The sequence below is a fragment of the Podarcis pityusensis genome (genome assembly GCF_964106645.2).
Source record: "Podarcis pityusensis genome assembly, chromosome: 10".
Classification (NCBI taxonomy): domain Eukaryota; kingdom Metazoa; phylum Chordata; class Lepidosauria; order Squamata; family Lacertidae; genus Podarcis; species Podarcis pityusensis.
The window spans coordinates 44,425,534-44,442,129 of NC_138035.1; positions in this window are offsets into that span (position 1 = coordinate 44,425,534).

The window sequence follows — 16,596 nt, forward strand, 5'->3', positions numbered from 1 at the left end:
CCTCCTTGCACATCTGACACATCTTCAGCTATTCAAGCAACTACCTTCACGCCAGTGTGGTGTAGTGGTTAAGAGCGGTAGTCACGTAATCTGGGGAACCGGGTTCGCGCCTCCGCTCCTCCACAGGCAGCTGCTGGGTGACCTTGGGCCAGTCACACTTCTTTGAAGTTTCTCAGCCCCACTCACCTCACAGAGTGTTTGTTGTGGGGGGGGAAGGGAAAGGAGAATGTTAGCCGCTTTGAGACTCCTGAAGGGGAGTGAAAGGCAGGATATCAAATCCAAACTCTTCTTCTTGTCATGGCTTTGTCTCCTCTCAGTGTTCTAGTACACAGCAATGGCTACATGCCAAATACAAAGCACATTGGGGAATGAAGTTCCAGGTGCTACTGATGTGGGGGCAAAGGTACTAGAAAACTTCATTTCCTAGCACTACTTGCATCTGGCATGTAGTCGTCATAAGCCGTGCGCAGAAATGTCTGAAACCATAGGAATAATGTGCTCTCAAATTCCTAGACATGAAATCAACCCCATCCGCATCTAGACAGTCAATTCATTTCCCTTCCAGCTCTTCTTATTACAAGAAACATTTCACAGCTGAAAGGGAGCAATCTCCAGTAAGCACATGTTTCAATTAATGTCCCTTTCCAGCATCATAAATGGCAATTGGTCAGCAAAGGAGAATACAGCATGGGAGTCACGAAGAAAGGAGTAGGCACTTAATTTGTTGGTCCAAAAATGTCAAGCTGTCTCATTCAAGATGTGCTACTGAATTCTCTTTTGATAATGGCTAATGAAAATGTTATCCTGCTTCCTGTTAGCTGCAGATACAGAAATTAGTCAAGCTTTCCTTATTCAAATGAGACTTAATCTTATTCTTTCCACCACCTGTCCCTGATACTTTATATGAGATTTATTGGAAGTTTTCTGAATGAGTGGCTTCCTATGCACTATCAGAGAATTGTACGAGATAGATTCAGTCCTTCACTCTTAACAGGATTTAAGCTGCTCAGGTTGTGCGGAGAACAGATAAACAGTGTGAAGATGCAATACCTAAGTGTTCTTTAAAAAAAAAGTGTAGTGGGGAGGGTGTGTAGGGGAGTATATCTCCCTGAGTTTCTCCAGGACAAGTTATGACATCTACCAGAGCACCAGGGTAATTGACAGACTTGCCTTCTCTGGTAGATGTATGATATGAGAATGAGAATTTCAAGTTTATTGAGAAAGGTTGATGCACCCTCACTGTTTCCTCTTGAAGGGCCTTTCTCCATCTCACAAAATGAGCATCAGTTGGCTCACTGACCCTTGTATAGGCTTGCATCCTCAGTAAGTCCATACGAATTAGTCACATGAACATTCAAGGAAAGGCTGGATACGTCTTAGGGGGGTCACGCTATCAGTTTAAATAGTAACACAGATTTCTAAGGTTGCTTGCATTTCTAATTAAAAGATGAAAACTGCATCTCCAAGTAGGGCTAGCAATGTTCCTTGTCTGAAACCCTGGAGAGCTGCTTCCAGTCGGTGTAAACAATACTAAAGTGGATGGACCAATGGTCTGGCTCGATATAAGGCAGCTTCCTATGCAAAAGGCTTGCAATGGGGAACTGTCTCAGACAGATCCTTAGTCTTGCTTACAAAGCAGAAATAATCTGGTTTGATTTCCAGGATTGCTTTTGAAGATTATTCTACTGCTATGAATAAGAATCCCCCCTCTCTGAGATAAGTAGAATTATCTTCTTTGCTTTTAAAAATGTATTTGGGTTGGCGCTTTGGGACAGAGAACCTCTCACATGGGACTTAAGTGTATTATTAGCTCTGGCTCTCATAGACTAGTTTCCCTTTGGCAAAAATGCTATTTTCTCTGTCACAGGGGACACTGCCTTGTCCTGGATTCATGGATATTCATAATCATATTGGTTTTCATTTTTTTTGTCCATAAATATTCTTTAAGTGAAAGAAGTGAATTGCTTGGTGTACAACTCATAAGAAAAATAACCACACATTTCTTTTTTAAATGAAGCTTGCATTGGCAGCCTTGCTACTGTTTGTGCCACTGTGGTCAAAATAAAAGTCCACTCCTGCCTCCAAGTAAATTCAGTTCTCAGTCAATTAATTGAGTTTTCACATTGCCATGGCAGTTAGCTTTTATTTTTATTTTTTCATGGAGCCCACTAATTAAATTCGACTTGTGTATAAACATGTCATGTAGAAGGTTTCAACCAGTTCAGAGACACTGCTCTTGTATCCTTTCATTCACTACCATTTATTGCTTTCATCAAAACTTAGAGAACAGACCTCCTATCCTTGATTATACTAACTTCATTCCAATTTGGTGTTCAGGCAAACAAAAAAGCACTGGTCACTGCCATGTTTAGCTGGCCAGCCTAAAAGACAACTTGAAATGTTGCACTCTCTTCCTGTAGTTTCCAAGTCATCCACCAGAACAGTATATATGGCAGCCTTGGGTTTTTAGACGGTCATGAAAGAAGCAACTGGGAGAATGCAAAGATGACCTCAAGAACTAGAGGAAGAGGCAATAATATGCCTTAGTCCCATGTGTCTAAGAAGGGTTCTCATCCCAAAGCACTAAGACAACACAAGCATGCTGGCATTATCTACCTACTCACTGATGCACAAGACAATAATTGGTGTGTATGAATTCCTGCGGCTCAGAAATTTCAACAGCATTTCAGTAAACCAGAGAAGGGGAACATGTGGTCATCCAGTTGTTGCTGGATTAGAACTCCCATCCTCTCTGACCAGTGGTCATGCTGTCTGTGGTTGATGGGAGTCCAGCAGCAAAGATTCTCCATCCCACACTAATCAGTACATGTGAAAATGCCAGAGGCAATTGTGATGTTGCCAGCATGATAACTCAGGGAGTTTGTCAGGAGAGTTGCCATTCAGAGAAGTTGGAAACATGTTTCTCATTTTTGAGAAAGTGAAGAAAGAAAGAAAGAAAGAAAGAAAGAAAGAAAGAAAGGCAGACCTGAATTTGTAAGTTGCAGAGATTATATCATGCAGTATTCCCTCTACCTCCCAACCACAACAAAGACAGCCGTGAATGATAATACCAGAAAGGGAGGCATAAGAAAATCATAGCCATATTTCAAGATGGCAATGTCAGTGTTTATACACCCACAATTTCTAATTTAACATATGTTTTATATCTTCTGTTGCTATGTCTGAATGTATAAGTGTTTTTCTGACATAGTTCCATATTAACATATGCTTTGAAATACAAACTGTAACCAAAATCCTCAAACATAAAGAACAACTTTTTCTATGCTAGCAGAAGCCAGTTTTGACAATGCCTATCATATTTCTCATACCGCTGAGTTCAGATACGAAAGCAAGAAGATATTTAATGAAACCCTTTGCTTAGGAATGATAAAAATGATCATCATAGCAATAAGGAATAGTTTAACACTTGACTTGTTATTTTAAACTAATGGGCATTCAGTTAAGAGAAAGACAGATCACCCTTTCTAACTTAAAACAGGTACAGATAAGATAGATGAAGCGGAAAGATTGTCTTCTGGGCAGCAGCATGTGAAAAAAGCCAGAGGTGCTTGCGATGCTGCCAGCATGATGGCCTGTTCAGTTTGCCAAAGAGGCAGATGCTGCTTCTCAGAGAAAATCACCCCCAAATTGGCATCTGGCACCTGTAATCTCCATCCAAAGAGAAAGGAAAACAGCACACGAGGAATGTTCATGCAACTAATTCATGTGGACCTATTGAGGATGCAGCCCATCCAAGGGTCAGTGAGCCAACTGATGCTCGTTTTGTGAGATGGTGAAAGACCCTTCAAGAGGAAACTGTGAGGTTACAATCGGGCCTTACCCCAGCCCCTCTGGGAACAATTCATTGAACCAAGGGCAAGGTGTGGATAGAGCAAAGTGGAAGAAGCACTGCATTGTCCTGTAATCTCCTCTTACAACAAAATGATTGGAATCTCTCAATACCACACGGTGAAGTCATAATCTATTGTTGTATTGATAGTTTCCAGTACATCTACCCTAGCAATTAAAAGGGAGGCTAAAGCAGTTCTGCCTATGGGTTTTTTTTATTGCAACTTTTATTTTCATAGCATTATTGCGATGCTTCATTGTGTTGTGATATCCAGCTTTAGGAATAAATATTGCTAAAAGACTGGACACCCAACAAGTATTGAAGTGAACTTCAGAGCTTTGGGAAATGGACAAAAATATAATAAAAATCCTATACTGTAGCTAAAGGGGATAAGAAAGGCTAAGCCAGTTACAATAAATTATATGCACTTACAAGTAAGTCCCATTGAAGTCATGTTAATGAACAGGATTGCATTGCATGTGTATATGACACCATAGAAAATGATAAATGCATCCCATAATCATATTACAAAAAGAAAATAACAAGCTCTCGGGCATTTTATCTTGAGTATTATTACAAATGCAGTGGTGGAGAAGTCCTTTATTTTCTTGCCTTTTAACCACTTAAGGTATCGACTTTTGCCAAGGATGTAATGCCATTCATATATTCAGTGCCCACAAATAAAAATAAATTCAAGTTAAACAATGTTTTATGTTTCACTATTCTGGGGATCTTTTTAAGAGAGAGGGAAGAGAAGAAAATAAACAATAGCATCCTTGCTTCTGTACAAAATGCAAAGAAATAAACAACTATCTGACTTTTAGAAGACATCTGAAGGCAGCCCTGTTTAGGGAAGCTTTTAATATTCAGTGAATTATTGTATTTTAATATTTTGCTGGAAGCCACCCAGAGTGGCTGGGGAAACCCAGCCAGATGAGCGGGATATAAATAATAAATTATTATTATTATTATTATTATTATTATTATTATTATTATTATTATTCGACAGAATTCAGGAGGCCAGAAATTTCAAGAAGCAGTGAAGTGGCACCTTCATATTTACCAGTGTGATCACACTTCATGGGCTCCTATTGCACATGGAGCTACATGTGGACCTAAAGCAAACAAGGAGCTTCCAGAAGTACAGGAAACTCCCTGCTTCAGAAGTTTGCCTTTCAACTCATAAAGGTTGATAGTGAAAGGATGGATCTTAGTTGACCCCCCACATAGGTGTTGCCTTTGCATGTGACTAGATGCTTATAGAGGGACGCGGGTGGCGCTGTGGGTTAAACCACAGAGCCTAGGGCTTGCCGATTGGAAGGTAGGCAATTCGAATCCCCGCGCCGGGGTGAGCTCCCATTGCTCGGTCCCAGCTCCTGCCAACCTAGCAGTTCGAAAGCACGCCCGAAAGTGCAAGTAGATAAATAGCTACCGCTTCGGCGGGAAGGTAAACGGCGTTTCCATGCACTGCTCTGGTTTCGCCAGAAGCGGCTTAGTGGTGCTGGCCATATGACCAGGAAAAAACTGTCTGCAGACAAATGTCGGCTCCCTTGGCCAGTAAAGCGAGATGAGCGCTGCAACCCCAGAGTCATTCACGACCGGACTTAACTGTCAGGGGTCCTTTACCTTCACTTTTTTAGATGCTTACAGAGGGCTACTGGGTGTCTGAAATGTGGCCAGTGTTCACATTCCCAGTTTAAATGTTGTCCATCCCAAACAAATTGTGTGAAAAAGAAAACTCAGAGTAATACCAATACATACTGACAGATTCCTCAATGTGATAGATGGCATTCATATACAATATACCCAATAGCTGGACCTTACCATGCAGGTTCATTGTCACCTGAAGACAGATGCTTGGTCTGCGTCCTGAGAAGACTTCTCTGTTGTTCAAATAAATAGCCTACATTTGGGAAGGATTTAATGACAAGTCTGGACTCTTGAGATGTCATCTGGTACATCAAGCACTTTAGAAAACTCACCTTTGTTGTCTTGGGTTCCCTGCCAGCAATATGCTACAGGATACGCCACAGTCCTGGTGGAGAGATCTGGGCTTTGTGAGAGCCTACGGCAAACTTTTCATGTTGGCGACACTCTTTTCAGACATGCATCATTTCACAACATGATAATTCAGGCGGTTAAACTGACCCCTTTCCAGCCCTGGTAGGAGCATGGGGAATGTTCACATGACGCACCTACACAATGCAGATGACACACTAAAGTGTCGCAGCACACAGTTTGGAAAGCTCCAGCCTAGGGCATACTTTCAAAGCCAGAATAAATAGTCTCTGTTGGATCAGTTTGGTGCTCTTCATAATATTTTTTGTGTGACTGATGATCACAGCTGGAACCATGGAAAATGCAAAGTGTCATTGTTCTGCCACAACTGTCGATGTACAACATTCAATGGTACCACAAGACAAATTGGATGAAAACCTCAATGTATGCCGTTCTTCCTGAGAGCCTCCCATTGACAACTGTAAACAGCTGGCAATTTCAGAGCCTATAAAACACTGGCACATCAACAAGAGTGACAAAAAAAAGAAAGAATACATTTGGAATGGGTAGTGTGGTATTTTTGTGTTTTAGGTATTGTAAATGAAGCAGAACACATTCTGCTTTAAAGTCAAGGACGACTTGTCAGATCTGCAGAGGGACTACATCAGCCAGGGAAGGACTTGCCCAATCATTGCAAATTGTAAACATTTTATGATAAAAAGTCAAGAGAAACAGCAGCAAACCTCTGTGAGCTCAGCCTGTACAGCAATTATTCCCAGCAATAATACACTACATGTTTCTCCTTTACTGCTCTTGTGTGGATTACAAACAGAATTTAAATCTGAGCTGGGTAGACCTGGGAACGCTGTACTAATACTCAGCTTAAAAGCTGGCAGAGAAACCTACAGAGACTCCAAGTCCCATTTTGCTCCCTGGTTGCCTAAACAGGCAACAATGGCAAGAAAATGTAAAAGAAGCCAGGGAGAAAAGAACGCAAGCTATGCTCTGTTTTCTGCGGCTGTCTCCGTTTTAATTGCATGGGGAACAACAACTCATTTTCTCTTGCTTCAGTCAAAAGGTTGCAAATGTTGCTGTTTACAGGACCCTGGTGCCACCTCTGTTTACTTACTTTGCCAAGAAGGCTGAATATTCTCATTTCTTTGATTAAATAGGTGTAAGGTGAATTCACTTTTTGAGCTTCCTCATTCCGCCAGCTTATATAATAATAATAATAATAATAATAATAATTTATTATTTATACCCCGCCCATCTGGCTGGGCTTCCCCGGCCACTCTGGGCGGCTTCCAAAAGAATATTAAAATACTATAATACATCAAACATTAAAAGCTTCCCGAAACAGGGCTGCCTTCAGATGTCTTCTAAAAGCCTGGTAGTTGTTGTTCTCTTTGACATCTGGTGGGAGGGTGTTCCACAGGGAAGGCGCCACTACCGAGAAGGCCCTCTGCCTGGTTCCCTGTAACTTGGCTTCTCGCAGTGAGGGAACCACCAGAAGGCCCTCAGTGCTGGACCTCAGTGTCCGGGTAGAACGATGGGGGTGGAGACGCTCCTTCAGATATACTGGACCAAGGCCGTTTAGGGCTTTAAAGGTCAGCACCAACACTTTGAATTGTGCTCGGAAACGTACTGGGAGCCAATGTAGGTCTTTCAAGACCAGTGTTATGTGGTCTCTGCGGCCGCTCCCAGTCACCAGTCTAGCTGCCGCGTTCTGGATTAGTTGTAGTTTCCGGGTCACCTTCAAAGGTAGCCCCACGTAGAGCGCATTGCAGTAATCCAAGCGGGAGATAACCAGAGCTTAGATTGTTTTGATCTGTTTTGACTGTGTACAGCTTTGCTCTCATCAGAAGCCATGGGATGGAGAATGCCAATTTAAAAAATGACAAACTGGGCAGGCACAACCATTCATGTTGGCCACAATTCAACTCCTGAGCGCAACATGTGCTCCACCTCTCCCATGCAATCAGTATGCTTTCCATGTCCCAAACCCAGCATGGAAAGGCCCTGCCTTCCTTCCACAACCATCTAGGTTAGAGCGGTACACAAATGGCTTCTCAAGAGTCTCCATCCTATTTGGGAGAAAATGCACTGCACTTTCACAGGCGTGGGTTCTTTCCACCAAACATGTTTTCATTGTTGTTTGTTGCTGCTGGCACTGCAATATCAGCAACTGTGCTGGCAGTATGACCACCATTTTGTATTCCCCACAAGACCCAGTGTTGTTTCGGGGCATTGTAAAGGGAATACGATGGTCACCATACATATAGTGGAGAATATTTGGAGAAAATTATGCAAAGTGGGCATTTTCTTAGGGGATAAAAAAACCCCTCTGGATTTTAGATATCTGTGTCACCTTTTGTACCTGCACACAGGCTTTGGGAACAATCATGTTCCTTGTGATTGACTTCTGTGCAGCAGAGCATCTGTACTTGGGACAGCAAGTTTCAATGTTACTGCTTTATTTCCTATTCCCAAAAGTCACGCATAACATCTAGAGGGTTGCAGCTTAGCCATACAGTGCTAGACAAAGAGAACATGGAATGCTGAAGATTAAAGACTGTGGGAAGGAATCTGGAGGACAAACTTAGTAGACTACTTTTGGTAATGGCAGAGGCTATGAAAGAACGAGGGTCAGTGTCGACATAGGAAGGGAGGAATTTAACTTTTCCAGTGGAAAAAGAGTTTTGGGTTGCCAGTAAAGCCATTTGTACCAGAAGGAGGCATCAACTACAAGATTTGGTTCAGACCATGTTTCAGTGCTTTGAGGGAGCAAAGATCAAGATTTGATCTCAAGTGTTTCAGAGGACGTTCAAGTTGCCTTAGGGTCTGACAACATAGAAAAATGAAGCTTCATGCCTCTCCTATTCACTATTATTGGGAAGTTGAAAAATTGCTCTACCTTTTTAGAAAATAGAACTGGATGGAATTTCTAAACATATTAGCCGATCCTAAGTGGATAATGTCTGCCAAATTACTTCGAAATCGGTCCAAAGGGTTTTGTGCTGGGCATATTTAAATCTGATATTTTTGAAAGAGGCATCATTTATAACTTTTTATTTTTTTGTCAAGTTGGAAGAAATTGGCAGACATTGCAGTATCTCCTAAGGGATGCATCCTGCCAACTTTCAGAGGGATATCTGCTGGGGTTTTCTGCAAAGGCAAAAATTACTGTCTAGGGTGGTCAAAAAAGATTTCACTTAACTTGTCCCATTGTATGGTGGCAGTTTGTATGAAAAGTGCATGCACAAGAGAGACAGCCCTAGATGATGCTGATGCTGATTAAAAAAACCAACAACCTACCAAATTACAGACAAATAGGTCCAGGGGTTTTTTTGTGCTAGGTGTCTGTAAAGTTTTTGTTTTATTTTTGGAGGAATAGCTAAATGGAATTTGCTTCTCTCCCTGTTTCTGTGGGTCAAAAAAAATCATTAAGAAAATAAGAGAGGTGCCTCTAGGAAAGCAACTTGCAAAAATGCAGAAAAATGAGGGCAGGGGGTAAATAATTATAATGAAGGAAGAAAGCACCTTCTGACAGCTTCTGCTAAATTGGCTACCTGCAAAGTAGATGTGAAAGGAATAGATTTATGGTCATGTGACACAAAGGAAAAAGGACATGAATGTGTAGCATTTTTCTAAGCTTGTGCTACTAGCAGAACTCGCAAATAGGACAGAACACACAAAAGCCAGCCCGCACGTTACTTCAACATCCTTTACTTCAGTGTTTGCAGAGCTCTGGCAAATCTTTGTGACCTGTTAGTCACGGAACAGCTCTCACTTTCCCCTCTCCCCACCTTGGCATTTCCCCTAAGCTTGGGGAGAAATATTTCCATTTTGGCAGATACGTCTGCAGTATTTTTTAAACACCTGAATTTCCAAAGCACCCTGAAGCACTTTAGAGGCCCCTGCTTCAGCTCAGACAAGCTCCAAATCTGTCTGAAGCAGCCTACATTAGTTATTGATTCAATATAGTCAAATCTTCTGCACAACCCACATTTTCAGTTGTTCACCATCATCTGTAATTCAGTTAGCCTTATTCAAGCATTCCTCTTCATCAGATTCCAATAATTTGAGGGTGGAGAGGGAGTCATTCTCCCTGGCTCCTTCGCATCAGCATCACCAGCTTCATTGCCATCCACACGTTGGCTGCTGAACGTCTGCAGCAGGGAGACTCCTCTACTAGTGAGGGCTTTCCATGCAATTTAGAACCAGAGCACTCAACCACCAGAACTTTTTAATTAAATCTATTTCTATGGATGGCCATTAAAATAGGAAGACACTTGTTTCCTGTGTTGTATGCTGCATTAGGCATATTCAAAAGGAGACTCAAGGATTAAAATACATTTTCAAAGCACACAGACATAGGTAAAGGACCCCTGGATGGTTAAGTCCAGTCAAAGGCAACTATGGCATTGCAGAGCTCATCTCGCTATCAGGCTGAGGGAGCCAGCGTTTGTCCACAGACAGCTTTCTGGGTCATGTGGCCAGCATGACTAAACCGCTTCTGGCGTGACGGAAACCAGAGCACATGGAAACACCGTTTACCTTTATCTACTTGCACTGGTGTGCTTTTGAACTGCTAGGTTGGCAGGAGCTGGGACAGAGCAACGGGAGCTCACCCTGTCGTGGGGATTCGAACCGCCAACCTTCTGATCGGCAAGCCCAAGAGGCTCAGTGGTTTAGACCACAGTGCCACCCATGCAGACATACTGTATTAAGGACCAAATGTCTCCCTCTAAATCATGTGGGTATGCACACCATTCACATAGGTGTGCTGCAAATGCTATCTTTTCTCCTTTAAATACAGAATCCTTTTGCACTCAGGTTTAAAATGTAGAGGTGAACCAGTCCTTCATAGGAACGTGTGCTGAGAAACTGAAGGACGGGAAGAAAGAACAGTCCATGGATTGCTTCCATTAACTTGCTTCAATGTTATTGATTATTCTAATTCTACTTTTTTAAAAAATACAGGCATGCCTATTGGCAGAATCATTCCTTGTTGCCTAAAAGTGGCAGAGTGATCTTCAGTGCTTCAGTACAGTGAATACTTTCCGACCTATTCCACAAAGAGAATAATCTAATTCTCTTTTTTTTAAATGAGTATCTGAACCAAGTTCAAATGGTGCTTCGACAGTTTACAGTGGGGAATGACCTGGCCCCAAGTCCCTCGCCAGCCACATATTGAAAGCAATAATGGTACACAATTTCCCCTGTTCTAAAACATTGCACAGAAGCTGTGCTTCAGCACTTCCATTATAAAGCTATTTTCCTCCACAGGTAAAGTTGCTTATTGGCTACACGGACATTCTCATTGAAACAAGCCTCTTAACTCTCATATGGGGTGGGTCTTAACCTATGGCTGGAAATATTTTATTTTTATGATTTAAGATAATTCACGCTACACAGCAGCCCGGGAGAAGCAAGGTTTATAAAGCCTGCAATTAGTTTATACCATCTACCCAAGTATTATTTTGTTCAGATATTTAAATTATTAAACTTAATTAAGCAGACAGTGAAGACGAGGGCACCAGATGACATCTACAAGGGGAGAGGGGTGGAAAATCCATCATGTTTTGCAATTCTGCAACCTTGCTTATGATCTCCCTTGAGACACAGAATAAAAAAAAAAATGAAACCTAAAATATTCCTGCACTTTCCACAAAACTGTTAATAGTACAAAGTTGAGGGCAGGCTCCAATGACCAAGGAAGATGAAGTTTTTAACACTCCTTGCTTTCACAGGAATATGGCAGTGCCTGGCTCATTATATGACCAGAGTCTCAGGGAAAGCTGCTCTCACCATTATTAGAACTGCCATGTGGGACATGTTTATATTTGCGCCTCTGCAAAAAAAAGGTTTCCAACCATTCTTGTTTTGAAACAGGTGGGCATCCAGAGTAGATATATCAGTTACACACCCTACTAAATATCCCTTACTCTTGGTGTTGTGGATGATTTTAGTGGTTAGAAAACTGGAGTCCCAACTAGCTTGGGAATTGCTGGCCAAGGTGAATGAAAGCCTTAGATAATTGCAAATGATATGTGGAATACCTCTTTATAAAGCCTTGATTGTAGTAGTGGTGATCCTTAATAACAAAAAGAAAAAGAAAAAGATAAAAAGAGACTAAATTTGATCTGTTTGCTCAAATTTCAACCTACTATATAAATGTTGAAGTGAATCTTCCACAATCTTCTTCTTCTTCAAGTTTATATACCGCCCTATACCCGGAGGTCTCAGGGCAGTTCACAGAAATGATCACAACATATACAATCAGAATAAAAACAACAACCCAATAACACTACCCCAGAAAAGAGCCACATTTTAAAAGGGTATAGGATGTCAAACGTATCAACCAAAGGCCTGGTTAAAAAGGAATGCTTTTGCCTGGTGCCTAAAGGTGAGTAATGACGGCGCCAGGCGAATTTCCCTTGGGAAGTTCCACAGACGGGGAGCCACAGCAGAGAAGGCCTGTTCTCATGTTGCCATCCTCCACAACTCTTGAGGAGGGGGCACATGAAGGAGGGCCTCAGAAGATGATCTCAGGGTTTGGATAGGTTCATATGGAAAGAGGTGGTCCTTGAGGTATTGTGGTCCTGAGCCGTTTAATGCTTTATAGGCCGAACCAGCACTTTGAATTGGGCCCGGAAACTAACTGGTAGCCAATGCAGTCGGACTACCATATTCTTCCCCTTTGCTGACTTAAAGGGCAATTCGAATCCACAGGGTACAAGGTGGAAGCAGGCAATTTGCTGCCTCAGCTAGGACCTGATGTAGCAGTTGGCACTAAATCAGGCTGAATGGGGTCAATTGACTCAGTCCTTATCTCTGCCCAGTTTCCCATTTCTGCAAGTAGTACTTCTGTCGGCTCGCATAGTTGATGGGCAAAAATGGAAGCTCTGTCCCAATTCAGTGACACAGGCATCAGTCTATAGGCAGAGGCTAGTAAGGCCATGGGCAAGGATATCTCCATCCAATAATAATAATAATAATAATAATAATAATAATAATAATAATAATAATAAACAACTGTTGCCCTCAGGAGAACACTGTCAACAGTAAGATTCCACTGCCAATCCAATCATGTGAAATGGGGATGCCAAATTGTCCTTTGCCTCAGGCAGCAAAGCGTCTTGGGCCAGCCTCAAACACTGCACACTGGATTGTGGCTAGGAATGGTCAAAGCTGTCAGTTTCAGTTTTCTCGGTTTCTCATTTTTCCAATCTTAATTTCAGTTCTCTACATTTCCACAGCAATGTGCAATCCTCACCAAACATTGTCTGAATTGTAGTGTGAATTTCTACGAATAAGTGCATTTTTGTACGCACTTTTGAATAATATACACCATTTTAGAAGCACTTTTCCCTGCTATATCACGGTTTGTATGTTATCTTCACTAAAATATATAAGTGTACACTTCACCAATATATATATGTACGTTTCCATACTATGTTGCATTTTTGTACACGTTGTTGGTTTGGAGAATGGCATTGCAAAATTCAGAGATGGGCGAATTTCACAAGATAGCTGTGCTTTGTTCATGTGAATTAGGTACCGCCTCATTAAAATGCAAGCAAAATTGAGTTTCTACCCCATTCCTAGTTGTGAGCCCTACTATTTCCTACATTAACTACCATATGTGGCAAAGTGAGAGACTGATCAGCTTAAACAACTAGCGTAGATTCCAGGATAAGAGTATTGCAGAAAACAATTTTGCCCTGAAACTCTGAAACTGCTAGTTTAAGCCTTCTTTTGATAATTTACAGCTGAGTTCCCCATTAACTACAAAGAAATGAATTTCATTCTCAGTCAGGATGACTGACAACACTGAGATTCTTCTTGGGTATTCCCTGCTGTGTCTAAAACAACAAACCCAGTAGCATTTATTTTTCACTTGTAAAGTCTGTCTAAATCCTGTCATGTCTACTCATAGACTTGATTGTTTACACACTGTATCTACTCTTTAAATAATAATAAAAAGCACCCCTGGCAAGTACAGCTTTTAAAGATCTCCGTGCTTTTGCCAGAAACTTCAAATGTCCCCCTTTTCTCTTTCGTTCTTGTCTCCCCTCTGTTTCCTTATAACTGCTCTTCAGTCAGTCTTCAAAAAGACACTGGCAAGTTTTATCCTCATGTCTATTAGCTGTGACAGCTCTGCATCCCCATATTTCTCATGCAGAATATTTTGTAAATGCATATATAGTTTTGCTTCTAGCATTTTAAAAGTACATAATCCACGATTGAGACCCAAAAAAGGTAAAAAGTGGTGTCTGAGTTGGCGGAGTGAGAAATGTATGATTGATTACCTCATAACTATTCATTTCAACAAGATTTATCCCTCTTCCCTCACACAGATTCCATCCAAAGAGGAAAACAAATCACAAACGCTCACCTACTGTATTATCTAGATACCTAAAAGTCAATTCCTCACATCACGACACATTCCAGGGCTTCATACCAAGTCCGACAACTGGACCATCTGACTCAGTGTTGTCTACACTGACTGGTAGCAACTCTCAGATGTAAGCGTTTCTCAGTCCTACCTGGAGATGAGCTGCAACTGATTCAGAAGGGCTGGGGAAATTATTTCCATATGGTTGCCCTTCACTCCCATGGGAAAATATAGCAAGACCCTTGGGGATAGTGCTGCTGCAGTGAATAAAAATGATACTTTATGTTCCCGTGGGATGCGGCAGGAAATCTGCAGAACAAGTGCGCAAATGGTGTGTGAAGAACATATGGAGAGGTCCAACACTGCCTGGAGGGGGTGGGGTTGCAATGGAACAAACTCTTCTTCCACATGCAGCCCACCCGTCATCATGATGGGCACTGTATTAGTTTTCATATTTTTCATTTTACTATCTCAACTTTAATGACTTCAAACAATAAAGTCACTTCAACGGCTTTGGTTCAGAAGGATGGTTATGTCACAGCAATGTATGGATACAGATGGCTTGCCATTAAGAACATAAAGACATGTCTGATGAATTGGCTCAAAGGTCTATATAACCCAGAAGCCTGTTTCTTGCAGTGGCCAAATGGATGCCTCTGGGAAGTCCTAAAGTAGGACATATCCCCCAACAGGACATGCTGCTGTTCCCAAACAACAAGTATTCAGAGACATGCAGTATTCAGATCCTGGAGATGGCATACACCTGTACAGTGCCCTTGGATATTTCAACTGATACAAGAGGCCATTTTTAAAAATCCTTGAAGCAAGGCACCTTCATCACAATCACAACCCCCTTTATTATTATTTATGATTAGGGTTATTTATTAAATTTGTATACTGCCCTGTACCCGCAGCGCGATTCACAAGATAAAAATCGCAATATAAAAACATAAAATACATCATAAAAATAAAAACAAGGACAACCCAATAATACCCCCAACACATTTTAAAAGGGCATTGGATGCTAATCAGCCAAAGGCTGGCGCCTAAAAGTGTATAATGAAGGTGAGAGCTGAACCTCCCACAAACAGGGAGCCACTGCAGAAAAGGCCCCTTCTTATGTTGCCACCCTTAGGATCTGTTTTGGAGGAGGCACTGCCTCAGAAGTGTTGGTTTTGCACTTCTCTGTCTGGGTGGCAATCACCAGTAGCTGCTGGTTCCACTCACTTCCTCTGCAGCTCTGCTCCAAGAAGACAACTCCTAGCCCACAGGGCTATCTAGGAACAAAGAAGACTTGTGTTCTCTTCTCTCTCCCCCTCCCCCATCATTTGCTCCTTGCCACCCAGTCTAGAAGTCCAGCATGGCAGAGAAGCATGTGATCAATCTACAGCCATGGAGCAGGGTCTTTCCTCTAAAGTACAAAGTTTGAATAATAGGTTATTCCGCATTAGTGTTGTCAAATGCTCAGGTCCTGAGGATTTTCTGTCCCTCTGTGCAGGCTTTGAAATGTGATTCTAAGCAACAAAGCATGCACACACAAAAATAAAATACGTAGTTGTATTACAGCACTGCGAGTTATGAGCATGAATTACACAATGTTTTATAGCAGCAAGCGCGCTACACATGCATATTCTAGGATGCCCCAGCAGGCCCCATAAAGAGAAAATATGGCTCTGTTCTGTAGTAAGTGGGTTGAGGATTGCAGCCTTAATGAATAAAGAGAGTCAGATTAGATCTGTTCACTAGAGTGAGCAATCTCTTCATTAGAGGTCAGCATTGCATATTTTGATGGGTGGGAACAGCAAAGGTGAGAAGCAGGGCAAAGATTCACAGTGAAGTTCAGAGGCCTGCTCTTGGATATATTAAATCAGAATGGCACAGTAGGAGTGTCGTGTTTACATTTTATATCTCATAATAACTATAGATCTTGGGACTTCTGCAAAACAGCTTTGTGTTTCCTGAAACATGGAAGGGGCTGCCTGTTCCCACACCAAGACTGTTGTCTTCACATGGCATCCTTGGGCATCTAATGCAATCTGGTAGAACCTGCCTCCCATGCCTGCCCTGAGCCTCCCTGGGATTGAGTCTGGAAGTCACCTTTCTGTTTCCCACATTGCCCTGGAGCAAAACCACACTGGGGCGGCATTTATATTTAAAGGTGAACATAATCATAATGGCAGCTCTCAGACTCCCACTGGAGGCTGGCTGGTGCTTGTTGGAGCGAAAGCGATGGGAGAATATGCCCATTTCAGTTTCCCTAACTTTTTCGTTCAGCTCTACACATTTTTACATGGGCTTGTGTTTGTTTTCTTTTTTAAAAAAAAGTTAATGAAAAATATTTCAGCGT